The sequence below is a fragment of the Mesoplodon mirus genome, assembly GCF_964341445.2.
Source record: "Mesoplodon mirus genome assembly, chromosome: 3".
Taxonomy (NCBI): domain Eukaryota; kingdom Metazoa; phylum Chordata; class Mammalia; order Artiodactyla; family Ziphiidae; genus Mesoplodon; species Mesoplodon mirus.
Window position 1 is genome coordinate 152,168,215 of NC_138978.1, and position 14,702 is coordinate 152,182,916.

The 14,702-nt window shown below is 47.6% G+C and overlaps 1 protein-coding gene across 6 annotated transcripts in view; it reads left to right on the forward strand.

The window, feature by feature from the left end:
• The window catches only part of PLEKHA6 (pleckstrin homology domain containing A6), an 82,246-nt gene that overhangs the window by 11,637 nt on the left and 55,907 nt on the right, over positions 1 to 14,702 (forward strand). For 3 of the 6 annotated variants that reach the window (XM_082612898.1, XM_082612900.1, XM_082612899.1), the window contains exon 1: positions 11,258 to 11,340. The exons of 2 other annotated variants lie outside the window; for them this stretch is intronic. The gene's annotated coding sequence lies outside the window, so the exon portion shown is untranslated. Of the gene's footprint in view, positions 1 to 11,257; positions 11,341 to 11,383; positions 11,426 to 14,702 lie in introns of those variants that run through there. One more of the 6 variants, XM_082612903.1, reaches the window with a different exon arrangement.

Here is a 14,702-nt window from a genome sequence, read left to right on the forward strand (position 1 = left end):
GTATGATGCACTTTACCTTTAGGAGTGACTGAAGGAGAGTTGAGGGTGGGGGTGGGGAGCTCTGACTTTGGCATCTTCCCTGATTAGGAAGGCACTTCCTGCACATCTGATAGGGATCATTTATTGGCTTGTTCTTACTCATACCTTGACTTCTGGTATCCCAGTAAGCTAAAGTCTCAGAAGAGAGGAAGCTAAAGTTCAGTCAACTTTGTGGCTTACAAGAAGAATCCAGCTGGCTTCGTGGGGGCTGTGAGAGCCAAGAACAAATGGGGTCAAGTTGAATTTAGTGAGAGAAGCATCATCTGCAGTGGAAACAACCCCGTGCAGAACCAATGGAACGCAAAGTGCTTCCTGCTTCCCCACCCACCATCTGCTGTAGAAGGCTTGCCTTGAGTATGGACCCATCTTGAGAGAAGGACTGTCTGGGAGGGTCACAAACTCCAGATGAGGGTGAGGGTGGTGTGCAGCTCGAAATAAGGAGAATTCAGTTGTGGGGGGTGGTGTCTCACTGGTCTTCATTAGTGATGTGAAAAAAGGTCGAAGGAAGAGCCAATTCAATTTGTTGAAGATACACCACATGCTTTTTAACACTTCTTTGGAAAGATGGACGTTGGTCTGTTGTCTGGGCAGTGACATAGTTAACCCCCTCCCCCTACCTTCTAAGTGCTGTCAGATGGTGGCTGCCATTTCTGGGTCATCTGTAGGTCAGCTAAGATTTGAACTCTTACTGTGCAGGCACACAGGAGTCCACAGTGTCCTGTGCTATCCTGCTGTCAGTGAACTCTAAGCAGCACTTGGGCCGGCCGCTCTGGTTGGGGAGTGGTCTGTGCTGTGTGTGTCCTTCTACCCATTAGGAAGGGTTGGTAGGTTCGTTGCCATAGGAACAAGGAACATCTGCTCCAGACAACTAGAGAACAGAGTGGGGGAAGATATTCTTAAAGGGACCATAGCTCATGGAGTTGCTGCCTGGAAAGTAGGTTTTTCTAAAGAAGACCTGAGGGGCAGACCAGAACCCTTGGTCTGAGAGAACTGTGAGCCTCTACGGTGGCAAAGGACCCTCATTTGCTTTGGAAAGTGCAGGTGAGAGGATATAAGATTTTCTTCTCCCCCAAATAACGGATGTCCTCTGGGAACGTGTCTCAAAGCTGTGTTAGCCTGTGGGCTCCGAGCGCCCTGGCCCATCCATCAGCAGAGCTGGTCTGCCACCTTCGTTAGAGATCTTAGTTCACCCATATGGCCCCCACTTCTCCTGTTGCCCACTCCCCCTAGACATCCTGGGAGCGTTTCTAAACTGGGTAGTAGCAAACTTATCTGCTTTCTCTGACTCTTACCTCCACCCTGTCCTCTCAGACAGCCTGACTTCTAGGCCAGTCAAGGTCTTCCAGCACCGTTTTCTGCTACCCTTGGGCAAACTCCCTGGTCCTTTACCTTCCTCTTCCTTTCACCTTCCTTTTCTTCCTCATGCCAGCCACATCTGCAGAGTTGAGACATTGGGTCCTCCAGAAGTCATCTTGTTCTTCTTCCTGGTATTAGTTAGGACTTTTTTTTTTTTTTTTTTTTTTTGCGGTATGCGGGCCTCTCACTGCTGTGGCCTCTCCTGTTGCGGAGCACAGGCTCCTGATGCACAGGCTCAGTGGCCATGGCTCACGGGCCTAGTCGCTCCGCGGCATGTGGGATCTTCCCAGACCGGGGCACAAACCCGTGTCCCCTGCATCGGCAGGCGGACTCTCAACCACTGCACCACCAGGGAAGCCCTAGTTAGGACTTTTGAGTACGTTACTGGAACTGCTCAAAGCACCTTAAGCCCCAAAGGGGATTTTATTGTAAGGGCCAGAGAAATGGCTGGACCACAGGAACAAACTAGAACCAAGAAGCTAAATGCCGCAAATATGGTCTTGCTCTTTGTTCCTGTCCATGTGCTGGCTTCAGTTTCTTCTCCCTGCAGAGCCCTTCTGGCTCCGTGGTCAGCCTACAGGGTGGAAAAGATGGCTTCCAGCAGCTCCCTCGTGTACCTGTTACCTGGAGAAGGAATGATCTCTTTTTTTCTCTCAATCCCAATTCCCATCCCTGGAAAGGTGTTTTGGCTGAGCTGGGGTCAGGTGGCTACCTATAACCAAGAGAGTAGTGTCAGGTTTTAGCAGCATGGCTGTTACCACCGTAACTATGTGGGTCTCAAGGTGGAGGGGCAGTTTCTAGAAAGCGATGGGTACTTTCTATCACCATTAGCCTTTCCTGGACCTCCAAGACTAGAGGAATTTGGCTTGGGGAGTTTACACACCCTTGGCCTCTTTTGTTCAGCTCTTTTCCCGCCTGGCTATGGGGGCTGGCAAGGCCTAGTAGGTAGCACGGCAGTGTGACTGAAGGAGCCAGGGCATGGCTGTGGAGTCCTTGCCGCCTCCCCGTGGGTGGAAAAGGCGTGGAACCCGAATCTTGAAGGCCATTCAGGCCCCCAGCCTACCCAGAGTTAACACTCTAGCCTTTTAGTAAAGTCCTTCAGGAAAGATTTTATGGTTCCATCAGACTCTAGGGAGTCAAGATCTAAAAGCCTCATGCCTAGAAGCTCGTCACTGTTTCTAAATTCAGTCTTTCATAATGTTATTGAGTCCACTGTCCCCCATTGCATCTTGGGCTTGTGAGGAGGACCGATGCCCGCCATCTTGTTTAGGTTAGGATCGAATCAGTGACTATGAAATCATTCCCTTGCATGAGAAGACAGGGATTTGGGCCACAGGGTATATGGGATGTGGAACCATTTCTGGCTGGCTGCTGCCTTTCATCCAACTGAACTCCAGAGAAGAGAAACACATTGAGGGGTCAAGTTGTCTAAGCCTTTCATGGAACTGTCCCTCCTTCATGCCTTCCTCTGCCCAAACTCTCACCTCCACCCACTGTAATGCAGATACGGCCAGAAGGGCTGGGGCTGGAAGGAAGAGGAGCTGAGGAGGCAGAGGCCCCACTGGCTCTGCTGCGGGAGGGGTGGGAGGGCAGTGGAGAGCTGAGCCCTTCCCTCTGCTCTTGCCTGACTCCCCTGGAGCCTGTGAGGTGGGGGTGTCTCTGGGCGGAGGAGAGGGAGGGCCTGCAGGGACCCAGGAGCTGAGCTATTTCTGGAACACAGAACACATCTGCAGCAGCCACAGAGAAGGTCAAACTCTGGGCGCAGGGCTGGAATGCAGGGGCCAGGCGGCCGGGGGAGCTGCGGTTTTACCCCTCTTGGCAGCTTGGAGGGCCCCTGCCTTGCCCTGTGGGAAAGGTGGGGCTACCCATAGCAAAGTATGCGGGGTGGGGAGAGATGTGGCCCCGGTGGCGATGGTGATGGTGCAGTGCATTGGAGGGGGGTTTGGGGAGTGGCACAAAATCCAAATACCCATGGCACTGAGGTGGGGAGAAATTTAATTCCAGGGTATGGGGGCTCTATTTCGTGCTCTCTACCATGAAAAAAGAAATCAGGTCAGGCAAAGCACTGTGTGATGGGAAAGAGAAACAGTGCTGAGGCAGGGGCTGGGAGGCTCAGACAAACACAGGTGTGTGAGCTGTGCCTGCGTTCAGAGGTACGGACGGACAGACGTGGGGGCGAGTTTACTGGGAAGCGATGCAGCTTAGCTTCAGCCTCCCGCTCGCACCAGCCCCTTCCAAGGCTCCCTCTAACTTGTAGTCTTTTTCTTCCTAAGAACTGCCCAAATTGTATAAGCTTCAGGCCCCACACACCCGGCTCTGCCCCTGCATCCTCATGCACCCACATTCACCCACCCTCCTTCCTTCCCTTGCTGCCACTTCACAAGCCCTTTCTTCTACATACAATACCCGGTGTCCTCCGTGCTTTACCCTCATCCTCACACATGCCTGTGTGTGGCCTGGGGCTTCTTGAGTTTCTGTTTATAGTTAGAAAATTGCCCTGCTCCAGCTCTGCCTTTGTCACAGAAGGACCATCTTGGCTAAATCTGACCGCTGCTTGACCTTTGGGCACCTTGCCCTTGGTCTGCCCCTCTTCAGCTCCCTAGATGCATAATCTGTTGGTTTGTTTTCCTTCTTAGGCTGTGGGTCCCCCTCAGCTGGACCCAAACTGTAAAATAGGGAGAGAGCTCTAGAGGAGCTTTCTCGAAGAACCGGAAGTGCTCAGGACTTGGTAGCCTCTTTTGTCCTCTCATTCACGCTATGGGCAAGGTAATTCCCTGCTCAGGCCCAGTGGGCCCCAAGGGGCAAGCACTTGCCCACATTATACAGCTGGATGGGTGCAGTACACGCACTAGAACCTGGGTCTTCCCAGACAACTCCTTCAGCCCAGTGATGTAGTCCCTAGAATTGACTTGCTTTTTAACTTCCAAGTGTGACATGACACAGAAAAACAAAATCTCCCTCCTGGTTCAGAGTATGATAGGGCAGACCTCCCTCCTCTTTGAGATTCTTAGGTGTTGATTATTCTGGCTCCTAAGGGTAAGGGGTCTGCCTCAGATGATCACAGGTGATCTGAGGTGGGTGGTGGCTTAAAGGAATTACAAACTAGATTGAGGAATATCTAAAGTGCCATCTTGATGGATAACTTCCTTAGGAGCAATTATTAAGCATTCATCTTCACGTGTCAAAGTGCTAAGGGGTTTTGTAGTCAAAAATTAGGCCATTGGTTCCCATGAGTGAATGATTCGAGACAGAGGCAGACAGTTAATAATGATTACTGGCATTTACTGAACATTACTAGGTGCCAGGATCTCTCTTGAATTCTCTGCTTGTATAATCTCATTTAATCCTATGACAGACCCTTGAGGTAGGAGTTTATATTATCTCTGTTTACAGATAGGGGAATGAAAGCACAGAGAGGTTAAGTCACTCACTCAAAGCTCCTTAGGTAGTAACTGGTGGAGTCAGAATTGGAACTGGGACAGTCTGACTCCAGAGCCAAAAATCTCAAGGCCAATGCAGATTCAATTTAGCAAAAATAAACTAAAGGATTAGTTTGTAGGATGATGCACGAGAAGGGAATTTCAAGTTGCACAACGAACTTGAAGTGGGAAAAGACCTGGCTTTGGGCTGTGTCCTGGGCTCTAATCCCAGCTTTCCCACTTCCGAACCGTGTAGCCTTGGGCTGCTTACCTGACCTCCTATCTCGGGAGGTTCAGCAGAGAATGTGCTAGCGTCATGCCTTGGGTAGGTGTTAATTTCCTTTCTTTTCTGTGCCACTTGTCAAGGTTAATTCTTGTTTCGGGAAGAAAATGTCCAGCCAGCCCTCCAATACCTAGTCTTCTGGACAAGACTTCCTGCCATCACCATTGGTCCCTCTTGGGACTGCCTGGATTTGGAGGAAAGACAGGCTGGAGAGAGAGGGGCATTTGGCTTAATGTAGCTCTCAGGCAGCTGTCACCCTCTGACCCTTATTACTTCATTATCTTTTCTTCCTTTTAAAAACAAGGATATTCTCTTGCATAAACACAGTACAATCAACAAATTCAGGAAACTTAACATTGATACAATACTATTATCTAATAGACAGTCACCAGTTGCCCTAGTAATGTCATTGGAATCTAATCCAGGAGCATGTCTCTACTCCTCTTTAATCTGGAATAATTCCTCAGCCTTTCTTTGTTTCTCATGCACTGAGGTTTTTTTTTTTTTCCTCACTGTTGTGGCCTCTCCCGTTGCGGAGCACAGGCTCCGGATGCGCAGGCCCAGCAGCCATGGCTCACGGGCCTAGCTGCTGCGTGGCATGTGGGATCCTCCCGGACCGGGGCACGAACCCGCGTCCCCTGCATCAGCAAGTGGACTCTCAACCACTGCACCACCAGGGAAGCCCCTGCACTGAGGTTTTTGAAGAGTGCAGGCCTCTCTCTGGCCCTTTCAGGGTCTCCCCATTTCCCTCCCAGTCCCCCCAGTGTCATCCCTGAGCAGGGCTGACTAGGGTGAGGTGACTGAGGCAGTCTCCTTAGGCACAAAATTTAAGAGGATGCCAAAGAACTCAGTAATCAAGATAAATAACATTTAATGCAATATTTTCAAAAATCAAAATCAGTGCAAAAATTTCATGAAGAACAAAAATATCAACATTTTCAATAACAACAGGGTAAGTAACAGTGTCATTCCAAGCAATGTTGGAGCCTCAGGCAAAAGGGAAATTGAGTAATACTGATCTGGTCTTTATTTAAAATGATATTTCATTCATCATGGATTTTTTGCACTAATTTTTATTCCAAAAAATATTACATTAAAATATTATCAATCTTGATCATTGAATTTTTAGATGCCTCTTACATTTTGTGCCCCCATGCCCTGCAGAGTGGGTTTCCTCCCTCCTGTCATCCTGTCCTCAGAACAAGGGTGAGAGAGAGGTGGGGCTCCCAGCCAGCCCTGGCCCTGGCCAGAGTGGAGGAGGAGGGAGGGTGGGGGACAGAAGAGGAGGGAGAGGAGGGGTGCAGAGGCCTGGAGCCCTCTAACAGCTTCCAGCTGCTTCCACACCCACCAGACTTCCTGCCTTGGGAGTGGTGTTTGGTTGGTTTTCCCCCCTCTTTTCTCATCAGATGTGTGATCTGATTAGATCCTTAGATACCCTCATCTCTCCCAGTCTCCCCTGTCTTAACACTGCATGGTTCCCCTTAGTTGAGCCTATTCTGACCCTAGATCTGCCCCTGTTTTCATCCATCCTGGGACCCCTTCTGGGTCTGTCACTTGTGCTGTAGAAAAGCATCCACCCAGTGTGGGGTGAGCACCATGATGCTGGTTCATGTTCCACAGCTCTGGGAGCGGAGCCAGAGCTGAGGGACAGGCGGGGGTGTCAGCCAGGCTGTGGGCAGACCGCGTGTTAACAGGAAAGAACTCCAGACTGAGGTTAAGAGACTCTGGGTTTAGCCTTGCCTCCCATGTATACAGGAGGTGGGTTATCTTAGTCAAGACCCTTTACCTCTTTGAGCCTCAGGTTTTTTTGTTTGTTTGTTTGTTTTTTGTAAAATGAGAGTGTTAATATTTTTCTGCTTACCTCATAAGACCATAAAAGAATCAAGTGAGATAATGATGAGAGGGCTTTGTGAACTGTACAGGGTTTTACCTGATATTTTCCGTTCTGTCATAAAACAAATAATTCTTTATTTTTATAAAGGCCACATTCAGGTCTGCCACATTATTTGACCTAAATCCAGGAGAGGAGTCCAGGCTGATTCAAGGCCATGTCCATCCCTGTCTTTAACCAGCAGACTAAAGTGGGTCACTAGGAAAAGCTGGAATCCCTGCCCACCCCGCCTTCACTTGCCCACATTATCACAGTATAAAACATAATGGGTGAGGCCCAGGAGTAGGTGCTGGGGTTTTTTTTTGATGTCTCAACTGAAGACTTTTCTTTTTTATAGCTTTATAGAGGTATAATTGATTTATGATAAACTATTTAAAGGTTAAAATTTGATGCATTTTTTGAAACCATAACTACAATTAAGATAATGCACATATATCCATCACTCCCCAAAGTTTCTTCCTGCCATTTTGAAATCCCTCTCTCTACCCTATGTCCATGCAACTTCTGATCTGCTTTCTGCCACTATAAATTCGTTTTACATTTGTAAGGGTTTTGTATAATGGAATCATACAGTATACATTTTTTATTTGGGGGGAAGGGGTCTGGCTTCTTTCATTCAGCACAATTAGTTTGAGATGCATCCATGTTGTTATGTATATCAATAATTCATTTCTTTTTATTGCTGAGTCATATTCCATTTTAGGGATGTAACACATATTGTGTTCACCTATTCATGGACATTTGAGTTTTTTGCAGTTTGGGGCTCTTACAAATGAGCTGCTATGAATATTTTTGTTCAAGTCTTTGTGTGTGGACATATGCTTACATTTCTTTTAGGTAAATACCTAGGAATCAATGGATTGTATGTTAAACTGTGTGGAAAAGTTTTGCAGTTTCTTAAAAAGTTAAACAAAGTGGACGTACCATTTATAGTCTCATCAGCAGGGTATGACTTCCCGGTCATTTACATTTTTGTCAACATTTGGTATGATTAGTCCTAATTTTAGCAGTTCTGGTGGGTGTGTGTAGTGTTATCATGGATTCAATTTGCATTTCCCTAATGACTAATGATGTTGAACATGTTTTCATGTGCTTTATTTGACATAGTATATCCTCTTTGGTGGAGTGTCGGTTTAAATGTTTTGCCCACCTTTTTTCTATTATTGTGTTTGCTGTCTTAATATTTAGTTGTAAGAGTTTTTTATATATTCTAGATGAAAGTTTTATGTCACATGTTTTGCAAATATTTTCTCCAGTTGATGGCTTACCTTTTTATTTTTGTAGCAGCATCCTTTGAAAAGTAAAGTTTTTTATTTCAATGAAGTTCGATTTCTTTTTCTTTTTGGCTGTGTTGGGTCTTCATTGCTGTGCGTGGGCTTCCTCTAGTTGCAGGGGTATGCAGGGGTTACTCTTCGTTGCGGTGCACAGGCTTCTCATTGTGGTGGCTTCTCTTGTTGCGGAGCATGGGCTCTAGGTGCATGGGCTTCAGTAGTTGTGGCTCATGGGCTCTAGAGAGCCAGCTCAGTAGTTGTGGCGCACAGTCTTAGTTGTTCCATGGCATGTGGGAACTTCCCGGACCAGGGCTTGAACCTGTGTGCCCTGCATTGGCAGGCAGATTCCCAACCACTGCACCACCAGGGAAGTCCCTGAAGTTTCATTTCTTGATATTTTGTTTAAAGTTGGTGCGTTTTGTGTCGGATTTAAGAAATTTGCCAAACCAAAAATCACTAAGATTTTCTCCTGTGTTTTCTTCTAGAAATCTAATAGTTTAAGCTCTTACATTTTAGTCCTTAGTCCATTTTGTGTTCATTTTTAATGGTAGGGTCAAGGGGTTTTGTTTTTGTCTTCGGTATATGGACCTCTAGTTTTCCAGCACCATGTACTGAAAAGGCTGTCATTCCCACATTGAATTGCCTTTATACCTCTGTGGAAAACCAATTGACCATATATGCATGGTCAATTGGTCAATTCCTGGACTCTCTATTCTGTTACATTTATCTGTGCATGTACCTTTATGCTGATACCACATTGTCTTGACTACTGTAGATTTATAATCTTGAAGTCAGGTAATCTAAGACTTCTAACTTCATTCTTTATTCTTCTAACCTTATTCTTTTTTTTGAAAGATTTTGGGGTTATTATAGGTCCTTTTCATTTCTATATGAATTTCAGAATCACTTTGTCAATTTTTACAAAGAACCTATTGAGATTGTATTGACTCTATAGGAAAATAAGTGCAGAGTTGACATTTTAACAATTTCCTTTTCCATACAAACAGTATATTTCTCCTTTTATTTAGATTTTATTTAATTTCTCTCACTAGTGTTTTACAGTTTTCAGTATATAGGTCTTGCACATCTGTTGTCAAATTTATTCCTAAATATTTCATATTTTTTACCCTATTGTAAGTAGTCTTTTTAAAATTTCAATTTTTCATTGTTTGCTGCTACTATATATAGAGAGATACAACTAATTTTTCTATATTGACTTTTTATCCTGAGCCCCTCTCCCCCTTTAAAACTCAATTTTACAGAGCAGGAACCTGTAAATACTGAGATGCAGGGCTTTTACATGCTATGATAAGCATTTAAAAGCATGTAAAAACATCAGCATCTTTCCCCATTTTAAGTTAATAAATCATACTGTAGCAGCCCTGCAGCCAGATGTGAGAGGAGGGAGTGGTATGGTGAACCTGACCCTCCACAGGCAGTGCAGCCCTAGATTTCTGGGGTATTCTTGAGGGTGAATGGAGCAGGTGGGAATGCATGCAGCCCCTTTAAGAGACCAGGGCCAACCAGCCATCAGGCCGCTGGGAAGGCAGCCCAGGAGATAAGATAAGGCCCCCTGGCAGGTTTAAGCCAGGGTCTTGAGCCACAGTGACTGGACTACTGACAAACAGGAACCAGGGGTGATGAGAGGAGGTGCAGCTACTAGACTCAGACTGGCACGAAGTGGAGCAGCCCGACCACCCACTGGGGCCTGAAAGGAGAAGGGGATATTAACTGTGGGTGTGGAGAAAGAGGGCACTTGCATTCTCCTGTATAGCCTATCATGTTTATGATCATGGTTTAAAAACGCTACTAGACTGTACTTCAAGGCTTTCTATGTAGTAAATTTTCCATAAATATGTTTATTAACCTCTATATGCTCCCTCTACTGATATCCTTATGCTGTCGTGAGATGCTTTGTTATTGGATTTGGAGACTACCTGATTTCTTGCTCAAACTAGAAAAATCCTGGCAAGGAATTACTCTGAAAAGTCTGGAGCTGCTCATTTGCACATATCTGCATAGATTTGCATGTGTCCTACATGTAGATACATACTTCTATGCTGGATTTAGATTTCCCCAAATCAGTTGCCTATTTTTTTTTTTTTTGCGGTACATGGGCCTCTCACTGTTGTAGCCTCTCCCATTGCGGAGCACAGGCTCTGGACGCGCAGGCTCAGCGGCCATGGATCACGGCCCGGCCGCTCTGCGGCATGTGGGATCTTCCCGGACTGGGGCACGAACCTGTGTCCCCTGAATCGGCAGGTGGACTCTCAACCACTGCGCCACCAGGGAAGCCCCAGTTGCCTACTTTTAAAGGGATAAAGAGGGGATTTGACTCTACTCATTCCTGCTCACCTTTCTTCTGCATCCTCCAAAGATGCAAAATTATTTCTGCAGCTTTGAAATATAAAAAAGACCACCTGTGACACACAGTTTGTGCAGTTCCAAGCAATCCTTTGCCTGTCAAGTTATTTTCCATCGTCGTTTCTATTACAGTTCCTAGCTCCAAACTCCTGGGTGAGTCAGGGAATTATTAAGCCAAAGAAACGCAGTAGCTAAACAGCCAGGAGCTGAAATTGCTTAGAAGCCTTCCAGGATTGTGCCCTGTACCTAGACAGAGAGGCTAGAGGCACATACATTGACCTGAAGACCACCTTCCCACTGTTTCCTGGCCTAGGGCTAGGGATGCTATGACTACCTTTGTCTGTTCTCCCTCCTCCAGGAACAAATAAAAATATCATCCCCTCCCCCCGATCCTGGCTTCTCTATTGGCCTGCTAGGCAAATATTTCATAATGTGGGCTCATCCAATTGGGCATCATGCCAGAGCCAAGCACCTCAGGTTGCCAGCGTGCTCCAATCAGGCGGGGCAGCCTGGGTGGGACTAGAGGGCTCCTGCTTTCCACATGGGAGGCAACAGCATTACGCAGGTGGATGGCATCAAGGTGGGACTCGTCACTGTCCCAGAGCCGGGAAGAGGGGACAGGGCTGTCCATCAGCCAGCTGGAGGCAACCAGCACTGAAGGGGTTAAGGCCAGTCAGCATGGGTGGCTGTTAATGATTGCTACCCACCAGGGACCTGGTGAGTGTTAAAGGAAAACCTTTTCCCTATTCCTGAGTGTGAAAGGAGTCAGGGCGAGAGCAGAGGGGACCACAGAGAAGAGCCGGTGAGTGAGTGGTTATCTGTCTGCTGTATATTTGTCTGGGTGTCTCTGGAGCAGGTAAGAGAGCACCAATATTCCCATTCCATCAGCTAGAGTGGGCTTTTGTTACAACCGGATACAAATTCTCAGCTTGGGGCCAGATTTCGGTATCATTCCTATTTATTAGAAGGAAATCTTTAGGGTTGTCTTAGTCTAAGGGGTGTGAACTACTTGGCACAGAAGCCGGAAATACACATCATTGTCTTTCCTGATGCAGAGACAATGGTTTGGTGTGGCCACCTTGCACACAAAGCTGGAGGCCTGCTCTTCCCCTCTCCCTGAGCCATTGTCTCCGGAGAGGCACTCAGGAGCTCTGGGCAGAAGCACCATCCGCCTCTTCACAGCCGTTTGCTGGGACCAGCCCAGAAGGAAGGCAGGGAGGGCACAGCCAAAGGAGACGGGCATAGCTGTGCCTTGCCTTTTATTCTTTTTACTTCAAGTCAGGTGTGGAGAGGTGGGAGGCAGGATGCAAGGGGTGGGGGCGGAGCAGAGTTGGCAGGGACTCAACGTGTTAGAAGACAAAGTTTGTCATTTGGGAGCAAAACAAATCCAGGAAGAGAGAGAACCAGTCTTTTGGGTTTAGATGTCTGTTGTCCCCATGCCCCCAACTGCCCACTCAGGACCCTCATTCCCTCCAAATATTAGGCCTCTTTGACCCAGGCACCTTCTCGTGACAAGTCAGACTTGTGCAGGTAATGTGGACCAGAGTTTCTTGGCTTCGTTGGAGGAGGTGCCAAGACGGAATTTTCTCAGCTGATTCTGTTTGTGTGTGTGTGTGTGCGTGTGTGTGTACTCATGCGTGCACAAAAAAATGAAAGACTGATTTGTCTCCAAAGCAGAGATGTTGACTTTACCCCCTCTTAGCCAGAAACCCTTTTGTCCCCCTGCCTCTTTCTTGGGAGGAAAAAGGTTCCATGACATAATGGTAATGGTAGGCAGCCCTGGAGGGGTCTGTTGGGTAGGAACAGAGTGCTCCCTGTGCCAGTCTTGAAGGCAGGTTTGAGAGATAAGGCAAACCCAACCCCCGTGGCTTTCAGCTGTGGTGCCTCCTCCTGCTACGCTGCCCACAGGCAGACAGAAACTAGGCACAATAAGGGGGAGGTGCCAGCCACCAGACCCAGTGGGACAGGAGCAAAAGCAGCCAAGCTTCTGGGCATGTGAGCCAACAAAGAGCGGGAAGTCAGGACTGGGAGAGGAGCCGGCCACTTTCCGTGTTCTGCCTTGTACTAAGAGTTAGCCACACGTAAGACTAGCCACCCTCTGTCCTCACACTCCCAGGAGAAGCAGCCCAGAGGAACTGGTATTCCCAGGCAGGGAGGGCTTCGTGGGCATTCAACCTGCGCAGTTGCCCTGTGTCCTCAGAAGGGTTTGGTTTAATGTTCTTCTGTCACCATCCTGAACTTCTTAATTTTTGAGCAAGGAGCCCTGCGTTTTTATTTTGCTCTGGGCCCTGCCAAGTATATAGCCAGAGCTATTCCCAGGCCAGCCACAAGGGGCAGCAGCAGGATGGTGTTCATATGCTCCAACAGGCATAGGCAGACTCACCTGTTACTCAGGTGTCACTTACCAAGACTGGCTTCTGTCCTGGCCGGGACCAGTACAGCATCCCTTTCCCTTTCTTCCCCTCTACCCTCCTCCCAAAGCGTCTGTTTCTTCTTGTTTTAGCAACCCTGCCTAGACTTCCTTCAAGGCTACTGCGTGGCATGGGGACAGGGGAGGGGCCAGCAGTGTCCCTTACCTGGTCCCCCCGCCGACACACACTTTCCTTTCCTTCCCAAGTTCTTCTTTCTATTACCTGGGCTCCAGGCAGGGTCTAGGTCTGGGAGTCCTTCTTCCATTCCTCTGAGATCGTCTCCCCTCCCCTCTCTAAGCCATGGTTATCAATGGACACACTCTGGCACCTGCTTCATGTGCTATTTGTTTAGGAACAGATTGTATCCCTGTGATTACCACAGGCTCCAGGCTGGGTGGGGGCCAGGGTGGGGACAGGGGAAGTGCAAGGGAAGGAAGACTCCTGAGCCTGCTGTCCTCGGTGGCAGTTCCTCTTCGCCGCTCTTCCCCTCTGTGCTGGCTCCTCCCACTGTGGACCGCAGGACCCTGCAGACCATGCAGCCGACCTGTCTGCTCTTCCTCCTTCCAGCCTCACCAGAAGTTGGCCAATCCAAGAAGGAAAATGAGGCAGGAAGGAGGGACGGTTCCTTGTTCTTTCCCCTTTTCCAACCTCCATGATCCTCTCTGTAACCTTTCCCAATTGCCTCCCCCAGGGCCTGCCCCCAGTAGGGCTGTTAGTAACAATATTTTCAAGCCCTGGAGGGGAGTCTTAATGCATATATTTTATTTTATTATTATTATTTTTTTTTTTTGCGGTACGCGGGCCTCTTACTGTTGTGGCCTCTCCCGTTGCGGAGCACAGGCTCCGGACGCGCAGGCCCAGCGGCCATGGCTCACGGGCCCAGCCGCTCCACGGCATGTGGGATCTTCCCGGACCGGGGCATGAACCTGCGTCCCCTGTGTTGGCAGGCGGACTCTCAACCACTGTGCCACCAGGGAAGCCCAATGCATATATTTTAAAATGATGTATTATCCAAATTAATTTTGATTGGACTTTGGAATGTATCATTTGATTTTAGATTTTTAACTCTTTTGTCATTGTTGTTGGTAGCAGATTTCCTTTTTTTTTTTTTTTTTTTTTTTTGGTTTAGCTGAGGACTGTAAGAGAACTTGCATTTCCTGAGGACACTGAGCACATATCAGCCGGCGGAGGGACAGACTGGTTTGGAGTTATGTGTTTTATAGAGTCCAAAAATATTAGAACTGGAAGGTGGCTTAGGAAACATCTAGCCCAGTGCTGTCCGATAGAATACTCCACAATGGTGGAACATGCTACAACTGTCCTGTCCAGTTAGGTGGCCTCTAGCCATGGTGGCTCTTGAGCTGTGGCTAGCGTGATGGAGAAACTGAAATTTTAATTTTATTTAGTTTTAATTAATGAAAATGTAAACAGCCACATATGACTAGCAGCTACTAAATTGGATGGAATAGTGCTCCTTGTTTTATTTCATTCCTTTATCTTATAAATGATTATAGCATCAGCCACTGACTGAGCAACTGTTATGTGCCAAGCATTCTCCTAGGTGCTTTAAATATGTGATTTTGTTTAATCCTCCCAGCAATGTGGTATCATTCCATGTTACAGATGGGGAAACTGAGGCCCAGAAAAGTAAAGAGGTCAGTACTGCTC